Below are 19,950 nucleotides of genomic sequence, written 5' to 3'. Positions count from 1 at the left end.
TGGTTATGCTGGGGTGAAGTTGAGAATGTCCTTGTTCAAGGTTTTGGGTATCATCATATTTATGACTTCATGAAATCCCATAACATCATGATGCCTCTTCCTGAAAATTCATTGAGTAATCCTAGCTACTCAGAAGGCTGAGATCTGAGCATCATGGTTTAGTTATCTCCAATTAATCACCAAAAAGATGGAAGTGGAACTGCAGCTCAAGTGGAAAATCACTAACCTTGAGGGGGAAAAAAAGCAAACAAGAACAGATTCTAAGCCCTGAGTTCAAGTCCTAGCAGTGGGGATGGGGAGAGTTTGATTGAGAAGGAAGACAAAAGACAGTCAAAGCCAAGAGTAAAGTAGGCCCTAAAAGTTCAGAGATTACAACCTAGAATGCCTTTAACCAAGGATGCTTGTCTTAGTTGGGTTTTTCTTATTGTGATTTTTATAGGCAAACAGCATTGAATTGGAGAAAAAATAGCTTTCTCAACCTAAACCAAATATCAAAATGAAGAAAAAGACTATCTTGTGCAAGCCTATAAAGCAGGAGTTACTGGAGGGGAATGAAGAAAGCCTAAAGAAGAGCTCAGCATCCCAGAGAATGGTGTGTCAGACCAGGAAAGCAAAGAGGAGGACCAGGAGCCAGAATCATCATGTGACCTCAACTCTGTGGATATGTGCAGAGTCATGTGTTCACTCACTAACTCTTAGGATTTTGTCATGGCTAGGACACTAAACTCGCTCCTTACTCAAATTTTCCCTTTCATCTGCTTGATCTCAAAACTTCTTAACTTGGGTGGCATTTTTTGTGCTTTTGAAAATTTTATTATTTCTCAAAAACAGCCTTTGAAGTGTTAAAAGGACATCTGGGTGAATAAAGTGGAAATATTCGAGTTTGGTTAAAAAAAAAATGAATGAACTGAGGCAGTTGGAAGACCATGGGAAGAGGTGTAATAAGAATAGTCTCTTACGTGGGAAAAGTCTTAGCAGTTTTACCTTCAGCTCCATCTGTAAGAAACCATTAACATTCTCTATTAGTAGAGTTATTATTTGTATAATTAAATTTGGAATTGGCACTTGATGATCCAAATATTAAGTACCATGTCCCCTGAGCAAAGTTTAGGTTGTTTGATATAAAGTTGAAGAGCCTACAAGTTTAAATTTTTCTTTAATATAATAAGTAACAGACTATTTTTCAAAATCTACTTGGTATGGCGAACTTGAATTGCTAGGCCTGGTAATACTTTTCATTGTAGGAACAACTAGTTTTTCTACATAGCTCTTACCCTATACCCTGATGCCCTACTCTGCTTTGTTAGCCTTGTCCAGTACTTTGGGATGTAGTCCTTTGGTTTATTTTTATCATTCTAAAGCTAGTCTCTATCATCATAGATATGTCAGAATTGGCATGTTGGTCTAAATATCTGGTAATAAATCTATTTCTTCCACTGTTAACCCCACAGACATCTTTAGGTAGAAAAATGTTGTTTCCTGCTCTTTGCCTTAGCACCATCTTCCTAGAAAAAACAGCACCATGAGAGCCAAGTAGAGGAAGCGAATGCGCAGGCTGAAGGGCAAAAGAAGAAAGATGAGGCAGAGGTCTAAGTAAACCAGTTTGTGCACCCATCAAGGCCAGAGGAGCAGGAGGAATAAGGAATGCCATAGGCTGGGACGCTGAGATGTTGGACTGCATGCCGCTGTGATTTCCCAGTGGATCCAGAACTTTCATTGCCAAGATCATCTCTGAAAGACACACCTTGCTCATAACCAAGCATCCCCTGATGATCCTGTGCCCCAGACCTGTGACATTCTGGACTAGTTCTGTTCATAGTTGTGGCCAAGTGTGACACATGTACAATAAACCATCTCTTTTGCTGTTGCAAGAAAAAAACAGAAAGAAAAATGTTGTTTCCTTATTGAAAATTCACCCATTTCAAATATTTTGTGGAAGTTTCTTTTTTGTTTATTGTTTTTTGTTTTTTGGATTTTGTTTTTTGTTTTGTCAGTCATGGGACTTTAATTCTGGGCCTAAGCACCGTCCCTCATTCTTCAGCTCAAGGCTAGCACTCTACTACTTGAGCCACAGTGCCACTTCTGGTTTTCTGAGTAGTTTATTGAGATAAGAGTCTCAGGGACTTTCCTGCCTGGGCTGGCTTTGAACCATGATCCTCAGATCTCAACCTCTTGAGTAGCTAGGATTGCAGGCTTGAGCCACCGGTATCTGGCTGGAAGATTTTTATATGTGGATTTATGGAGGGGTGTATTTGTTTTCTACTTTTCAAACCATTATTTAATGACCATTATTTTGGTATTGAGCAATTTTATTATTTTAATTTGGGGCATTGCTTTATTTTGTTATGTTTTTGCCCATAATGGTATTTGAAATCAGGGTCTCATACTCACCTTACTTGAACCACTGCTCAAGTCCAGCTCTTTGCTTGTTGAAGATGGAGTTGCAGACTTTTCTGCCTGGCCTGGCTTTGAATCACCATTCTCCAGATCTTAGCCTCCTAATTGAATTTTATGTGTTCAATAGTGTGGAATGTAAGCCAGGCATGGGAAGCTAACAACTATAATCCTAGCTACTCAGGAGACTGAGATGTGAAGTCAATCCCAAACATAAAAGTTCATAAGTCTCTCAACTCTAACAAACTTCTCAGAAAAGGCTAGAAGTGGTGCCATGATTCAGGTGGTAGAATGCTAGCTTTGAGCAGAAGAAGCTCAAGACAGCACCTAATCCCTGAGTTCAAGCCTCTGCCTGTTGGGGTGGGGGGCAGAAGATTGGGTTTCAAACAGTCAATTGGAAACTCTTCTTCCCAACATTTCATGACCAGTCTTCCCTCTCCTCCTTCATAAAGGCCACAGTATTACAGGTTTTCTACCAGAGTCATAGAAACTGGTAATATTAAGTGCTTTTTGTTTTATATTCAATTCACTTTGGAACTTTAAAAAACTTCTATAACTTATAATATTTATACTACTGAAAAATAACTGATTTTTTGAAAAGCATAGAAAAAAATCTTTGTCAAGGGTCCCAGTGGATACTAAGGAACATTATTGGGAAATTTTTACTTGGTTGCTTGTCTGTTGAATCATTTAAACACATGTGGAATTTGGGGTTTTTCAACATTTTACCACCAAATCTTCAACAAACTACGTTGCCTCATTGGATTTTGCTTCAAAAATTATAAAATATTTTGACATATTTTTGGTTTGGTCTTTTGGGGATTTTGGCTTTTGGAGTGCTAGTGGGCCAGTACGTAGGCTTGAATGGAGGTCTGGTATCTTGCTTAGATTATTTTGTTCAATGCAATCACTGTGTCATTTAAGTCAGATTTCCACTTCTGGTTTTTGCTACTTAATTGAAATAAGAATCTTGAGGATTTGTTTCCTTGGGTTGGCATCAAACTGTGATCTTCAGATCCCACCTTCATGAGCAGCTGAAATTACAAGTATGAGCCAAACCCTGGATATATTGTACTACCTATAAAACCAAAAGATGGACAAAATTCAGAAGCAAGTGTGTATGATATGTATTTTACATAATTATATAGACAAATATAACCATGTAAGTGTGTGTGTGTGTGTGTGTGTGTGTGTGTGTGTGTGTGTGTGATTTTAAATGTGTAGAGGGAAATGAAGATGTATTGAGGAAAGATTTCACCTAGGTTTTTTCACAGACTGGGCTACAATACAGTCATCATCCCATCCATCTGCATCCTTACCTAAGATATGCACATCCTGTGGTGGTATCATGGTTATTTTTTGTGTGTGAGAGCCACTACTGAGGCTTGGATTCAGGGCCTGGATGGTGTCCCTTAACTTTTGTTGTTGTTGCAAGGCTGGTAGTCTGCCTTTTGAACCACAGCTCAGCTTTCTGTCTTTTGCTGGTTAATTGGAGGTAAGGGTCTTTTTGCATGGGTTGGCTTTGAACTGGGATCCTAAGATCTCAGCCTTCTGAGTAGCTAGGATTACAGGCTTGAGCCTCCAGTGTTTAGCTTTTCATTATTACTTTTACAACCTACATACTCATACACATCCCTTGCATCCAAAAATCTGACAGTTCAGGCTAACTGACAAGATGTGAGGAAAGATGGCTGAGTGGATAAGTTTCCAAATGGGCATCTAGCCATATTAATATCATTTTGGTAGGTAACTTACCCTTTAGTGAGCACATATTTCCTCTTTCATTCTTTCTTTAGAAGTCAGTGAAATGTTTTTGATATATCTTTCAAATATTATCTCCCAAACAGGAGATAATATTTTAATATATTTGACAATATTTCAGATGAGGGGTCTTGGTTGTCTGGAGCTCTGTGGGAAGAAGGCATCCAGCTGGGCTGTGGGCAAAGAGCTGATGTTTTCTATCTGCTGGTTGCAGAGAAAAAGGTTTTCTTCCTGGAAAGGCTTTGAATCCAAACCCTCTGCTTTCAGGCTTCTGAGGATTACAAGCATAAAGCACCACCAACTGGCTCATTTTAGAAGCCTTAGTTGCTTTTCATTCATCCCTTTTTTCCTGCAAGGTTGATCTAGGCAGCTTGGTTGTACCTCATGATAAAGTGATTTTTATAATACTTTGCCTCTGCCATTTCTGAAACTTATTTCCTCAGTACTGGGTATATGAAGTTGATCTAAACCCAGTAACATTTTCCTTCTGAGATGTTAGGTAGCTTATTTAAATAATTTATCCTTTCCTTTGGCAAAGCAATCAAGATGTTTCTGTAAAACCCAATTTCATGAGAGTATTATAGTTAGAAATTATCATATGCACACTTCAATATAGTCTATGCTTTATTGATTTATTGATTTATTTATTTAGGTCAGTCGTGGCACTTGAACTCTGGGCCTAAGCCCTTTCCTTCAGCTCTTCAGATCAAGGTTAGTGCTCCACCACTTTAGCTAGAGCACCACTTCCAGTTTTCTGATGGTTTATTGGAGATAAGAGTTTCACGGAGGGAGTTCCGGGAAGATGGCGGAGGAGAAGCTGGAATCTGAACAAGCTCTCGCATAGAAAGTAGGTTTAGAGTTCCAGTGAACAGTCCTAAGCCAGAGAATCACACCAAGTGTGCCATCACAGGACAGAGAGTTAGACAAGAGAGGGGAAGCCAAGGAAACGCATCAGCTGCCGCTCCGGCGGCGGGGTCGCGGCGGCGATAACCGCCGTAGGGTCATACCTGAGACAAAGATAGTCGGGGACGAAGGAGCCAGACGCAGCGGACGAGCGGATTCTACTCAACACCAACAAGAACCGACAAGGAGCGAACATCTTCATCCTGCTGTTTGCAGACCAGAGACGACCCAGGATCCAAGACTCGGCGTGAGTACAAGCCCGATGTCCTCACTCCTCAGGGAGCAGAGGAGGGAAGGCCACCCCTCCCCCCCCAGCACCGGTGATCTCCATCTTGGATACCGACAAAGCTCGGAGGAGCTGCTAGCTCCAGCTCAGGCCTTGGAATAAAATGAGTCATTTAGCAGGTCACAAGAACTTAACGGCGAAGTGACCTGCCAGACTCAGCTCCATCCAGGGAAAAGTCACCCAGCTCAGGCGCCAGCCATCGGAGTGGCTTGCCTCACTGGGTAACCAGAGCCAGAGGCTGCCCCTCCCTCTAGCAGCCACCACAATCAATTGAAAAACAGAAACCCTGAGAATGGCTCCAGGCTGGGCGCTGTGAGCTTTATCACAAAATAGCCCCAGGGAAAAGCTACTGTTTGTTGAAAGGCCTCAACTCTACCCAGAACCTAGCCTCATCACCACATCCCCCTCTTTTGTGACTCTCAAAGCAGAAAACTAACCTGGGAGGGGGATCTCAAAATCTTGGGTAAAGCAGAGCATTTTTCTGCCTCTTCCAACCAACCGACTTAAGAAACCAATCAAGCCACAGGACCACAAGCTGACCAGAGACTCCAACAAGAGACTGGTTGCAGACAAAAGGGAGATACAGGATTCTTCCCACTCCTCCCCCCCCCCCAAAAAAATCAAAAGACTTTTTTTCTTTTTTTTTTCTTCTTCCTCTTTTTTTCTTTTTTTTGCTTGTTTTTTGTTTTTTGTTACCTTATATATATATATATACATATATATATATATAAATTTTTTTCCCTTCTAAAACTTTTATTAATCTTTAATTTTTGCCTCTTCTGAAAAAATAATTGTTTTCCAGTAACTTTTTTTTTCTAATCTTATAATTTTTATTTTAGGAATACGTGAATGAGAGTTTTCCCTTCTTTTCTTGTCTTCTTTCTCTTTTTCTTTCTTTCTTAATTATCTTTTTGTTTTTTATCTAGCTCTACTGAACTTCTGATCTTTTCTTCTCCCTTTCCCATCCTTAAAACTTTTCACATCTCCTCTATGTCCCTCCCCTTCTCTGAACATATTCACATTCCTCTCTAAATAGACGGTCTTTTAACCTCTATAATAACATTAATTTTTACGTTTCTATTCTTTTTCTGGTCTCTCTTTATTCCCCTTTCCGTCTCTTCTTTTTCTCTCTCTCTCTACTTGCATCCTACCCAACCCATTTCCTGCACTGTGATTAGGACATAGTTAACTCTCCCTGTGCTTCCCCACACCAATCTATTCCTATTTTTCACCCACATCTCTCCCCAATCCTAATAATTTCTGGTTTTCCAAATTCTTTTCTGGGGTTCGAAGTCCTTTAACATATAGTCGTTTGATATTGAATAGATGTATCTGTTGAACTAGATTGTATCTGTAGACTATTGACTGTACAAATGCAAACTTTGGTTGATGGTTGCCTTAAGATAGTGTTCTAGCACAAAACTGGTGCAATCTTTACCTCAAATGGGCCGAGTAAGCCAGAAAAACACAAGAAAAATGGCAAATTCGGGTATCTCACTTCCCAACCTTGATAAACAGGGATTAGAACAGATAAAGAATAATCCAGAGGAGAGTTCCCAAATAGCTCTACAAACACTAATAGCAAACATGATAAATGAGAAGTTTGACAATGTACAAAGGACTCTGTATGAGCGTGATAGGGAGAGAGAGGAGGCATCCCAGAAGTTTATACAGGAATATCATAAGCGTGAGGAAGCTTCTCAAAAACTGATACAGGATTTGGGTGAACAACTTGAGAATACTCAAACAGAAAGGGAGGAATGGCATGAGCAGGCAGAGAACACTCAAAGAGAACTGCAGGAATCCCACAGAAGGGAGGAAACTAATCAAAGAGTAATTCACGAATTAAGAGACCAGGTAGAGAATACACAAAGATCACTAAAGGCATTCATGGAATCCATTAACAAAGAGCTGAAGGAAGTCAGGGAGACCACAAAGGGAATGCTGAATGGAACCCAACAGAAGGAATGGGAGTCCAAAGAAACCATAACCAATCAACTAAGTGATTTGAGAACAAACACTGAACACCAAATTAAGGAAGTAAAGAAATTCATACAAGACCTAAGACAGAGCTTCAACAAAGAACTTGAAGCCATCAAAGCTGACCAATTAGAAGGAAAAGAGATAAAAAACAAAGTAGAGAGTCTTGACAGCAGGTTAGACCATGCAGAAGATCGAATCTCAGGGATTGAAGACAGCCTAGATATTATAGAGAAAGAGCATACAACCATCCAAGACAAGTCCAAGAAATATGATAGGTCTATCCAACACCTGGAAGACACCATCAGAAGGCCCAATCTAAGGATAATGGGTGTAGAGGAGCACCTAGAAACAGAAGTTAATGGTCTAGGAAATTTGTTTAACAGGATCCTAGCAGAGAACTTCCCAAACATACAAAAAGATAGGCCTATTCAGATACAAGAAGCTTTTAGAACCCCAAATAGACCAGACCAGAATAGGACATCCCACCATCACATTATAATCCACACAGGATCAACCCAGACCAAGGAAAAGATCCTTAAAGCTGTCAAGGAGAAAAGGTTAATCACCTATAAAGGGAAACCAATTAGAATCACCTCAGATTTCTCAGCAGAGACAATCAAAGCAAGAAGAGCCTGGAACGACGTATGCCATGCCCTAAAAACAAACAACTATCAACCAAGAATACTGTACCCAGCTAAACTCTCCTTCATAACTGAAGGCCAAATAAAAACCTTCCATAGCAAAGAAAAATTGAAACAATACATCTCCACCAAACCAGCCCTGCAAAAGATTCTTAAAGATGTCCTACACATAGAAAACCAACAAGAACGCAACAAAGGCCAAGAAACTGCACCCAAACTGAGAATCCAAGAACCTTAGGAAGAACCCAGTTTTCACAGCCCCCAAGAAGGTGGATAACATGGCAAGAACTCCCAAATACCTCTCAGTCCTATCTCTTAACGTTAACGGACTGAACTCTCCAATTAAGCGACATAGACTGTCTAGTTGGATTAAAAAACAAGACCCTTCTATCTGCTGCCTGCAGGAGTCACATCTTGCCCGTAAAAACAAACATATTTTCAAGGTTAAAGGCTGGAACAAAATCTACCAAGCAAACGGCCCTCATAAACAGGCGGGAGTTGCAATCCTAATATCAGATAAAATAGACTTCAAATTAAAATTCGTGAGAAGAGATAAAGAAGGTCGCTACATAGTAATTAAAGGATCTCTCCTTCAGGAGGATATTACAATTCTAAATATCTATTCCCCAAACAATGGAGCACCCAAATTTATCAAAGAAACACTACTTTCCCTCAAATCCCATATAGATCCAAAGACATTAATTGTTGGGGATTTTAACACACCACTCTCCCCACTAGATAGATCAACTCGGCAAAAACTCAACAGAGAAACCGCAGATCTAAACAGCTGCATAGATCAACTAGACTTAACAGACATTTACCGAACATTTCACCCAGCAGCATCAGAATACACGTTCTTCTCAGCAGCACATGGAACGTTTTCTAAAATAGACCACATTTTAGGCCACAAAGCAAACTTGTCTAAATTCAGAAACATTGAAGTTATACCTTGCATTCTCTCTGACCACAAGGGAATAAAATTAGAATTCAACACCAAAAGCCACCAAAGAAAGTCCGGTATCACATGGAGGCTGAACAACACACTGCTGAATCATGAGTGGGTCATGGAAGAGATTAGAAAGGAAATTCAAATGTTGATGCTATTCAACAAAAATGAACACACAAATTACCAGCTCCTCTGGGACACAGCAAAGGCAGTACTCAGAGGCAAGTTTATAGCTCTGAGCTCCTACATCAACAAATTGGAGAGATCTGAAACCAACGATTTAATGACACATCTAAACCTCCTTGAAAAAGAGCAGCAAGATAAACCCCAATCCAGTAGACGGAAAGAAATAATCAAAATTAAATCAGAATTATATGAATTAGAATCCAAAAAAACTATAGAAAGAATCAACAAAACAAAGAGTTGGTTCTTCGAAAAACTTAACAAAATTGACAGACCCTTAGCAAACCTTATCAGAAAAAGGAGAGAACACACCCAAAGTAATAAACTCAGAGATGAGAATGGAAACATCACCACGGAAACAACCAAGATTCAGAACATTATAAGGGAATACTTCTCAAAACTTTATGCTAATAAGTTTGAGAACTTGACAGAAATGGACCTTTTCCTAGCAAATATTGACATGCCAAAACTAAACCAAGATGAGTTAAACCAGCTTAACAGGCCCATATCAAGCATTGAAATAGAAACAGCAATAAGAGACCTCCCAGCTAAGAAAAGTCCAGGACCAGATGGTTTTACAGCGGAATTTTACAAGGCCTTCAAAGCAGAGCTCACACCAATACTCCTCCAACTCTTCAATGAAATTGAAAGAGAAAGCTCACTACCGAACACATTCTATGAAGCCATCATAACCCTCATCCCAAAACCAGGCAGGGACTCATCAAAGAAAGAGAACTATAGACCCATTTCTTTGATGAACATTGATGCAAAACTTCTCAACAAAATTTTGGCCAATCGACTTCAACAATTCATCCAAAAAATCATACACCACGATCAAACAGGATTCATTTCAGGGATGCAAAGCTGGTTCAATATACGCAAATCAATTAATATTATTCATCACATCAACAGGAGCAAGAATAAGAACCACATGGTTATCTCAATAGATGCAGAAAAAGCATTTGACAAGATCCAACACCCCTTTATGATGAAGGTTCTGGAAAAATTAGGAATCCATGGAACATTCCTCAATACAATAAAGGCTGTATATGACAAACCTACAGCCAGCATTATACTCAATGGTAAAAAACTAAAGCCATTTCCTCTTAACTCAGGAACAAGACAAGGATGCCCACTCTCTCCACTTCTCTTCAATCTAGTATTAGAATGCCTAGCTACAGCAATAAGACAAGATGCAGACATAAAGGGGATCCAAATAGGGAAAGAAGAAATAAAACTCTCCCTCTTTGCAGATGACATGATCTTGTATTTAAAGAATCCCATAGACTCCACTCCCAAATTACTCAAGCTGATTCAAAACTTTGGCAAAGTAGCAGGTTATAAAATTAACCCCCAAAAATCAATGGCTTTTCTATATGCCAACAATGAGAAAAGTGTGGCTGAAATTAGGAAAGCAACTCCATTTGTAATAGCCCCACAAAAAATAAAATACCTAGGAATTAACTTAACCAAAGAAGTGAAGGACCTCTATGATGAAAACTTTAAAATCTTGAAAAAGAAAATCAACACAGATCTTAAAAAATGGCAAAACCTCCCATGCTCCTGGATTGGCAAGATTAACATCGTGAAAATGGCAATACTTCCCAAGGCTATCTACAAATTCAACGCGATACCTATCAAAATTCCACCCTCATTCTTCAAGGAAATAGAGGAGGCAATCCAAAAATTCATATGGAACAATAAAAGACCCCGAATAGCAAAAACGCTCCTCAACGGAAAGAACACTGCTGGAGGAATATCAATACCAAATTTCAAACTCTACTATAAAGCCATAGTAATCAAAACAGCTTGGTATTGGCATAAGAACAGATGTCAGGACCAATGGAATAGAATTGAAAACCCAGAAATGAACCTACAGACCTATAGCCATCTAATCTTCGATAAGGAAGCTAAAACAATAGAATGGAAGAAAGACAGCCTCTTCAGTAAATGGTGCTGGCAAAATTGGTTAACTACATGTAGAAAACTAAAGCTAGATCCTTATATATCACCCTGCACCAGAATCAACTCCAAATGGATCAAAGACCTTGAAGTCAAAGCAGACACTCTGAAAACATTACAGGATGGAATAGGAGAAACCCTAGGTCTCCTTGGCTCAGGTCGAAATTTTCTGAATAGAGACCCGGAAGCACAACAAATCAAAGAAAGGTTGGACAAATGGGATTGCATACGGTTGCAGAGCTTCTGCAGGGCAAATGACATAGCTCGCAAGATCAATAGAAAGCCCACGGATTGGGAGACCTTTACTAGCCATACAACGGACAAGGGTCTCATATCTAAAATATACTTGGAACTCAAGAAATTAAACCACCCAACAACAAATCCTCAAAGAAACAACTGCCCAATAAATAAGTGGGCGAAGGACTTAAAGAGAAGCTTCTCTGAAGAAGAAAGAAGGATGGCCAATAGACACATGAAGAAATGTTCAAAATCCCTAGCCATAAAAGAAATGCAAATCAAAACAACATTGAGATATCACCTCACTCCAGTTAGAACAGCAAAAATCAAGAACTCTAACAACAACAGATGCTGGAGGGGATGTGGACAGAAAGGAACCTTACTTCATTGTTGTTGGGAATGTAAACTTGTTCAACCACTTTGGAAAGCAGTATGGAGGTTCCTCAAAAGACTTCACATAGATCTCCCCTATGATCCAGTAATCCCACTTTTGGGCATTTACCCAAATGTGTACAAACAAGACCACACTAAAGCTACCAGCACAACTATGTTTATTGCAGCATTATTTACCATAGCTAAGATATGGAACCAACCCAGATGCCCCTCAGTAGATGAATGGATCAAGAAAATGTGGTATATATACACAATGGAATTCTATGCCTCCATCAGAAAGAATGACATTTCCCCATTTGTTAGGAAATGGAAAGGTTTGGAAAAAATTATATTAAGTGAAGTAAGCCAGTCCCAAAGAAGCATAGGTCCCATGGTTTCCCTTATTTGCCATATCTAGTATAGGTATGTGTCAAGCGGAAAAGGTCAGATAATGTGATGTTAGGAAAATGAACCCTTAAATATGTATTTTAATGTTTTCGTTTCTTTCATGCATGTGTTTCTAACGCATTTATAAGATTATTTCTTTGTTGCTTTGTATGTCCCTCCCCCACAGTTTAACCCCTGCTTTCACTATATTTGATGTCAGTATAACATGTGGAGGAGATGGGGACAAACAAGTCGTTTCAGGATGCAGGTGGACCTGTTGCAACAATGAGAAGTAGAAAATGTCATGTCAAAAACAGCTTTACAATGTCGGTGTGGGTGGGGGAGGGGGGTATAATTGGGTGGGGGGAGGGCTGTAAAATTGGGTGGGGGGAGGGGGGAGGCGGGGAAGGGAAGTGAAGGGTAAACAAAGGAGGAGGCTGCAATGCTTGGTAAGAAATGTATGCATTATCCTGCCCATGTAATTGTAGCCCCTCTGTACAGTATGTTCTCAAATAAAATAAAATACAATTAAAAAAAAAAAAAAAAGAGTTTCACGGAGTTTCCTGCCCATGCTGGTTTTAAACCATGAGCCTCAGATCTCAGCGTCCTAAGTAGCTTGGATTACAGGCCTGAGCCACAAGTGCCCGGCAGTCTCTGCTTTTATAAACTTATAGATTGGTTGGAAGAATGATGATTGTTGAATTAATTTAGTAACTATTCTATAGATTTTAATCCTTAAGGCTTATTAACTCAAAAAGGGATTAAATACATTCAGAATAGTGGAATGTGGCAACTACTGATTTGATGTATGTGGACAAATGATCAGATTTCTTATGATTACTAAAAAGATTTCTTCAAATTTCCAGTGGTAGGCTGCTGTGCTAACTTGGAGGAGACAGTGGTGATGCTGGAGCTCTGAAAACTGGCTATGAAGCAGAATTCAGAGGAGAGCATTTGCTAAGGATATAATTTCCAAGGCTCAGACCAAATATATTGAACTAGATTGCCCAATGATGAACAATGGGGCACATTTTGTTTGTTGGTTTGTCTTGTGAAGATTTAAATTTTGAGCCTGGGTACTGTCCCTTAGGTTTTTTTTTGTTCTAAGCTAATGTTCTACCTCTTGAACCACAGCGTCACTTCCAGATTTTTGGTGGTTGATTGAAAGCCAGTCTTACCAAATTTCCTCTTTGGGCTTGCTTCAAACCTCATCCTCAGATATTGGCCTTGGGGGTAGTTAGGATTCGAGGTATGAGCCACCAGTACCCAGCTAGGATCACATTTTAAAAGTTTTCTCTAGGTTAGTCTGGTGTGTCTGGTTACAATTTGAGAACATTGGTTCCGGTGAGTCATGTCCGATTTAGAGTAAAATCAGAACTTTTCTTCCTGTAACAAGTAGCACACAATATCTAATTTATTCCTCTCTTCATCTCTGATCTCTTTCTTCTTCATTGTACCAGTCCTTCCTTGTTCCATGAACTTCAGCATGTCAGTGCTTTCTTCCTTTTCTTAAACAAGTCAGGTCCATTCCCACCATTGGGAATGTGCTTGCTGTTCTTGCTACCTGGAACATCTGCTCCTAGAAAATTGCATGGATGATGGCCCTGCTTTCAGATCAAATGTCCCCTCCTCAGGGATGTCTCTTCCTATCCCCACTGTGAAGTTGTACCCACAATACCACCAATGTCATGCCTCTGAGTTATAGAAATTGTCATTATGATTTCTGGTTTTCTTCTCAGCATGAAATAGGCATGGAGGCAGCCACATTCACTTCTGTTTCTCCAACCCCTGCCTAGTGCCTGGTCTTTAGTGCTCAGGAGCCTTAGCATGGGAATAAGCCTGTTCCAGCTCAAGTAATCCTAGCTACCAGTCAGGACAGCTCATCAAGCTGTAGCCTGGTGTCTAGCAGTCATTTCCTCTCATCTTTTGTGCTCTCTGTGTATCTGAGTCCACCTGATGGCCAGATCAGTGCCTGAAACCTATCTGCTGCCATGGCAAAAGTATCTGTGATGTCATAGAAGTTATGGCCATTGTTTTGTGAAGCTGTGAGGACACCCACCCCCACAAAAGGTCACCCAGACAGGGATCTCCCATGCCCAGGAGTACATTCAAAAGTTCAGCAACCAAACCATCCCTCACCCCCTGATGCACTCAGTGTGTTTCCATTTCTTTAAAAAAAAAAAGAAAAAGAAAAGAAAAAATCAAGACATGCCTTTGATGATTTGTCACAGAATTATTGAAACATAGTATATAATTTTATGTGAGTATTTGTAAGACTTTGTCCATCTCTGGAGCCATTGGCATATTTATATGTGTTTGCAGCTTGGGAACAAAAATAATCTTTAATTCAGTATAGTCAGAGACTATAGTTCAGAAGGCTCTTTTGAGATCCTTTTGGAGAGAATGCTAACTTTCCATCTACAGGTGGCCATCTTGGTACAGGAATTGAATAGATTATCATAGGATAAGAAGCTTGTCCTTATTTCTACTGACTTTTCTCTGGGGTCAGGGAGGGTGATCCAACGGCATATGTGTCTTTGCTATCCTGGAGGGGCCCAGACTTCCTCTCAAAGTCTAATGCCATGATGGTAAAAGAGGCTAAAACTCAGAACCCACCTTCCTATACAACTAGGATTATAGGTCTGAACCTTGTACATACAACTCATAGCCCTTTTTTGGGACATAATGTGGTCAACTTAATTATATTCACTTCATACATAGATACACAAATGTATATACACATGTATTTATTCATCTATTTATAAACAGTATTATATCCACACACACAAATATATATTTATATAATTATAATCAAAGTTATATCACCACTTTCCCCAATAATGCTTTATACTGGTTTGTGAAAAAATACCCTTGAGACTAAAAATGTTAAATGCTCTCATAGTTTGAAAAAATCATATTCAATCTTACATAATATATTATATATAATATAGTGTAAAGAATATAACATGTATTTACATATAACTAATTTAATTATGGATTTCCTTCCCAATTAATTACGGAACCATTTAGACAATGATAATTGTCTAAATCTAAATCTATTTTACTGTTGTCAGGAAATACATTATTATAATAAGGCTTGCAAAATTCACATTGGTGAGTTCCAAAGCCTCAATAATTAAAATATACAACTAGGATGATAGAAACAAAATAATAGAAAAAGGAAGAATGGGAGCTTGTGGGAAGGAAAAAAACCTCAACAACCCAAACCTCCACAACCCATGCCTTTTTTCCCCCAAAGTCTTTAGAGACTTAATATATTGGAATCAACACTTACAAGCACTACCCAAACAGAAAACAATCACAAATTTAGAATTCAGCTATTCTAGTCTCAATCCATGCCTTCTCTCAGACAAGCAAGTATTCATCATCAATCTCATTTTTTTAAAAAAATCATGTGTATGAGTCTTCTCCATTAACAATTTGATATACCAGAATTTGTTCAGAGTACGTACTTGTGGCTCACACCTGTACTCCTAGCTACTCAAGACTGACATGGAAGGAAAACATTTGGCTTGTCATTCTTTAATGACAGAAGGGAAGCTCAGATGTGTTTAGTATGTAAAAGACCCTTAGGTCATTACTCAGAAGCATAATAAAGAAATGGAAAGGAAGAAAAAGGGAAGAAATATATGTATATGTTACATTGGGTAGGTTTGTGTACATATGTGTCTGTCTATATGTACATAGGCATACATATCCTTTAAAATGTGTATTGTATTGAATGTTTCCATTTTAATCCCCCTTTCTATCCTCTCCCTGCCCTGTACCTGCCATTACCTCTGATTTCACTGTTAGTTCCCTACTTTTGTCCATCTGGAGTCTGTCCATACCGCTTTTCTGGTGGACTTATTGACATCAATCATTCATTTTCCTAAATTTTACAGATATGACATGCAATGTAACTATTTTAGAAATGATAGTGTGGGACAACTTCAAAAAATCAATTTAATGTATGCTGGAGACTCACCTGTAATCTAAGTTCTGAGGATGCTAGGATTCAGTCAGCCAGGGCAGAAAAGCCTGTATAACTCCATCATATTCACTTAATTAGTTAAAAAACAGGAAATGGAGCCATAGCCAAATTGTAAAAAAAAATACTGTAAATCTAAGAAGAATTTTATAAGAAAAGCAATATATGCTAACCTCTGCAATTATGGAGTTGGGAGCATTTTGTGAGCATCCAAGACTTGAGTTCTAATCCCTGTACCAGAGCAACAACAGCAACAAAAACCATTTTCTATTACTAAACTAGTCCTGACAATTAATAACCTAAGTTGGTAATGTGCATTTAGTCCAGACGATGCTTATCCAGACTCAAGGGTAAACAGACTGAATTAGGAAAATTGAGACAGAACTGGAGCTAAGGAAATAATACAAAAATAAAAGACTAAAACCTGAAATTAAAATTTAAACAAAATTATAGCAGTTTGAACAAGAAAAGGATATTTTTATGAATAATGGGGTTTTGTGTTTTCTTCTGGCCAAGAAGTTGTACTCAATGCCTATGTGCCGTCCATTAGCTTTTTTGCTCAAGACAAGCACTCTAGTGCTTAAACCACAGCTCCACTTCCAGCTTTTTTTTTTTTTTTGGATGGTTAGAGCAGATTATTTCTGCCCAGGCTGGCTTTCAATTGTAATCTTCAGATCTCATCCTGGTATCTACGACTGCAGGTGTGAACCACAAGCACCTGGCTGGAATAATAGTTTGAAAGATGCAGTTTTAGAAGAGTTGGAAGACTAAGCCGAGTGAGCAGGTATGCTGAAGCCAAGAAGCTAGAGGCTAGAGGTGTGTAATACTTTTATTATTTGTTCTGATGTAGGAGAAATTATCTTCAGATGGTTTTGATCCTGGACAAAAACACTGTGGAAAAAAAATGCAATGATGTAAGGAATTTTGTGTTCTCAATTTGGGAATCACTGAGAGAGAGAAAAAAATAATAAGCTGCCCTGGCATAGAGCTCAGAAGTTTAAGTTGACTAGGGAGGTATTCTATTACTTGACCCCTGCCCTAGGCAGTTGGTTTTCAGTTTATTTTCAGACAAGGTGTTCACTTTTTGCCCTGGGATGGCATTCAGATTTGCCTTTCCAAAAGCTGTGGTTGATTATAAGTATGCAGCTCTACTACCAGATTTACAAACCAACAATTATATAAATGGAACAGTTGTGGAAACAGAAGAAGAAATGTAGAAGTCCTGTAAAACTTTGTGTTCCTTGGAAATGGAGGTATAGATGATAGAGAGCTAATAGGTTATAGAAATCTTGCCCATGTAATTGTAACCCCTCTGTACAGTATTTTCACAATAAATTAAAAAAAAGAAATTTGAATCTCTGGACTCAGAACCTATAGCACAATTGAACAGTACTTTAGTAGGTCATAAATATCTGATTTCTACTCCCAAAATGACAATAAATACCACCCAGGATATTAAATTGCCTCAAACTGGCCAATTTCTTTGCTTGTCACATTTAAGTCAGGCTTCAAAGCTTTTCTAGGACCTCATTGTATGATTTTGTAGAAACTCAGATTTTTCCAGATATCACTGGCTAGGAGCTTATTGATTCTCCTGAACATAGACTGGGGGCATTTTCCATTAGCCCCATGGGTAATACTTTATCCTGCACAACAAAACAAGTGCTGATTTGACTAGTTTGGAGCCGATCTAGGTGGATTCTAAACGTCAATGGAAGTCATTCTGGATCATGTTCTTCCTTGCTGGTTCATGCAGGTACACCTGCATCACATGTAGGGTTCAGAACCACTGGAATGTGCACAGGGCTCAAAACCTGTTTGGGCTTTGCTACAAATGGAACAAACCCCTCTATGTTCACATGCTTTCTGGAGTGCAGGGATGGCTCCTGATCTCCATTGGTTACCAACACCAACATCACTAATAGATTCCTTATCTGGAGTTCAGGAGAAGCTGCTCTACAGTAATGCTAACCTATGAATGGAAATAGGCACAGGATTTTAGAGTGGACTCTAGAAGTTAAGGTGCAACTAAACTTCCATAAGGATCTAATGGGGGATCTCTATAGTTTGAACTTAGACTGAACACTGATGAGTGGCTATGTTCATGTATTTTCAAAAAGAAAAATTACCTGGCAGAGAATATCCATAAAAGAACATTTTGCCATGCCGGGTAGTACTAGGGGCTCTTGGCCATTCAGGCCCATCCCTAGACACCCAGGTTCCATCCCTATTCACAGGCTCTGAGGCATCTAAACAAGGACTTCTTCCTCTTTTTCTTGGACTCACTGGTCACACACTCCTCCAGCTTTTCAAGAAGAATATGTAAGGGGAAAACCAGTCCGAAGAGGGCAAGTTGAATTTGACATACTGTGTAAGTTCTTTCAGGGTGTCATGGTTCTTACGCTCATAAAAGTCATCATTGTACAAGTCCATCCACACAGTGAAGATGAAACAAATGATGCTGTGGGCAGTTTGGTGACAAGGAAAGTGAGAGCCTGAGCCTGAGCCTTCTACCACAGCCCCTTTCTGCCAGGACTCATGCTGTGGCTGTCCATCATATATGCAGACTTGCATGTTGAGAAATGGAGGAGACTCCTGGGAGCAGAATGATCATCACAACACACTTCCAGGAGCTTCTGAAAGACAATTCTCCAAAATTCACCCTGTGATAGCCAGTGAGAATGTTGTTTCCCCACAGGATCTGATTTTCTGCACACTGCTTTCCCTGTCACCCACGAGAATCCACAATTGCCACCACATTCACAACTGTGTCATTTGGCATTCACTGAAGTGCCAAGCCTCAACCCTCATAAATGGTAGACAAACAAACTTGCACTTTGGTTCAAAAGCCTCAAAGATACCCAGTTTTCAGGAACAGAACTTCTTTTTGTGTCAACATCCACTTACTGGTTTACTTGTTCATCTTCCTCCCAGTTATGATGAAGGGATCTGTACCAATAGGAAGAGAGAAGGAAGTCAACTCTATGGTTCTCCTTTTCTGAACTAAGAGGACACCTATGGGACTGGCTAAGTCCTACACGGTAGTATAAAAGTGGTGGAGAAACTGATGAGATATGTCTCTACAATTCTGTGAAAATTCTGTGAAGAGGCTTGTATGCATCTGTCCAAAGTAAATGCCTGTAATCCTAGCTAATCAGGAGGCTGAGATCTGAGGATCACAGTTGGAAGCCAGTCTAGTCAGTAAACTCTAAAGCCACTCATCTTCAATTAATCAGCAAAAGGACAGAATTGGACCTGTGGCTCAAAGGGTAGAGTGCTAGCACTGAGCATCAAAAGGACAGCACTAAGGCCTTGAATTCAAGTTCAAGTTGCAGCCTTTCCTCTACCTACATTACTTCACAGGCCTGCAAGATGGCTACTGAACCCTTATTTATTAATTTCATAGGGCCTCACTTAGGTGAGGGTCCTTGTTAGGTGCCACTGGCTCATGCCTGTAATCCTAGCCTCTCAGTAAGCAAACAGCTGAGGCTCCAGTATCTTCTAAGGAAAATGAAATGTCCTGGTGACCCAGTCCTAAGAAACTAGCCAGGGTGTACACCTCTTTGTCTTATGCCAACCTCCCTTGAGAATACCTCAAGAAAACAGGAAGTGGAACTGTGACTCAAAGTGGTAGAGTGCTACCCTTGAGCAAAAAAGCTCAGGGACATGACCCAGAGCCTGAGTTAAAGCCCCATGACTGACAAAAAATAAAGATTACATTTGTAGAAAGTAGCAGAGCCACAAGTCAAACACTAGATGGTTGAGTGCTGGAGTTGAAATTCTATAATGTTTTGGGGCATATTGTAAGATGTTATTAATAAGAAGATCAAAACCCCACGGAGATAAACCAAAAATCATCAAGTAGATGCTTATCATTTTCGGGTGAACTCCAGCTTTGCCGTGG

At 39.5% G+C, this 19,950-nt stretch overlaps 1 protein-coding gene across 3 annotated transcripts in view; it reads left to right on the top strand.

Moving 5' to 3' along the window:
* LOC138815870 (endogenous retrovirus group K member 18 Env polyprotein-like) overlaps positions 1–2,601 on the top strand; it is a 32,336-nt gene extending 29,735 nt beyond the window's left edge. For all 3 annotated transcript variants that reach the window (XR_011368515.1, XR_011368512.1, XR_011368513.1), the window contains one exon: positions 440–2,601. The gene's annotated coding sequence lies outside the window, so the exon portion shown is untranslated. The remainder of the gene's footprint in view (positions 1–439) is intronic.
* The last annotated feature ends 17,349 nt before the right edge of the window (positions 2,602–19,950 follow it).

Source organism: Dipodomys merriami, unplaced genomic scaffold, assembly GCF_024711535.1.
Source record: "Dipodomys merriami isolate MVZ:Mamm:240054 unplaced genomic scaffold, mDipMer1.0.p SCAF_678, whole genome shotgun sequence".
In the NCBI taxonomy this organism is placed as follows: domain Eukaryota; kingdom Metazoa; phylum Chordata; class Mammalia; order Rodentia; family Heteromyidae; genus Dipodomys; species Dipodomys merriami.
This window is presented reverse-complemented; position numbering and strand designations above follow the sequence as displayed.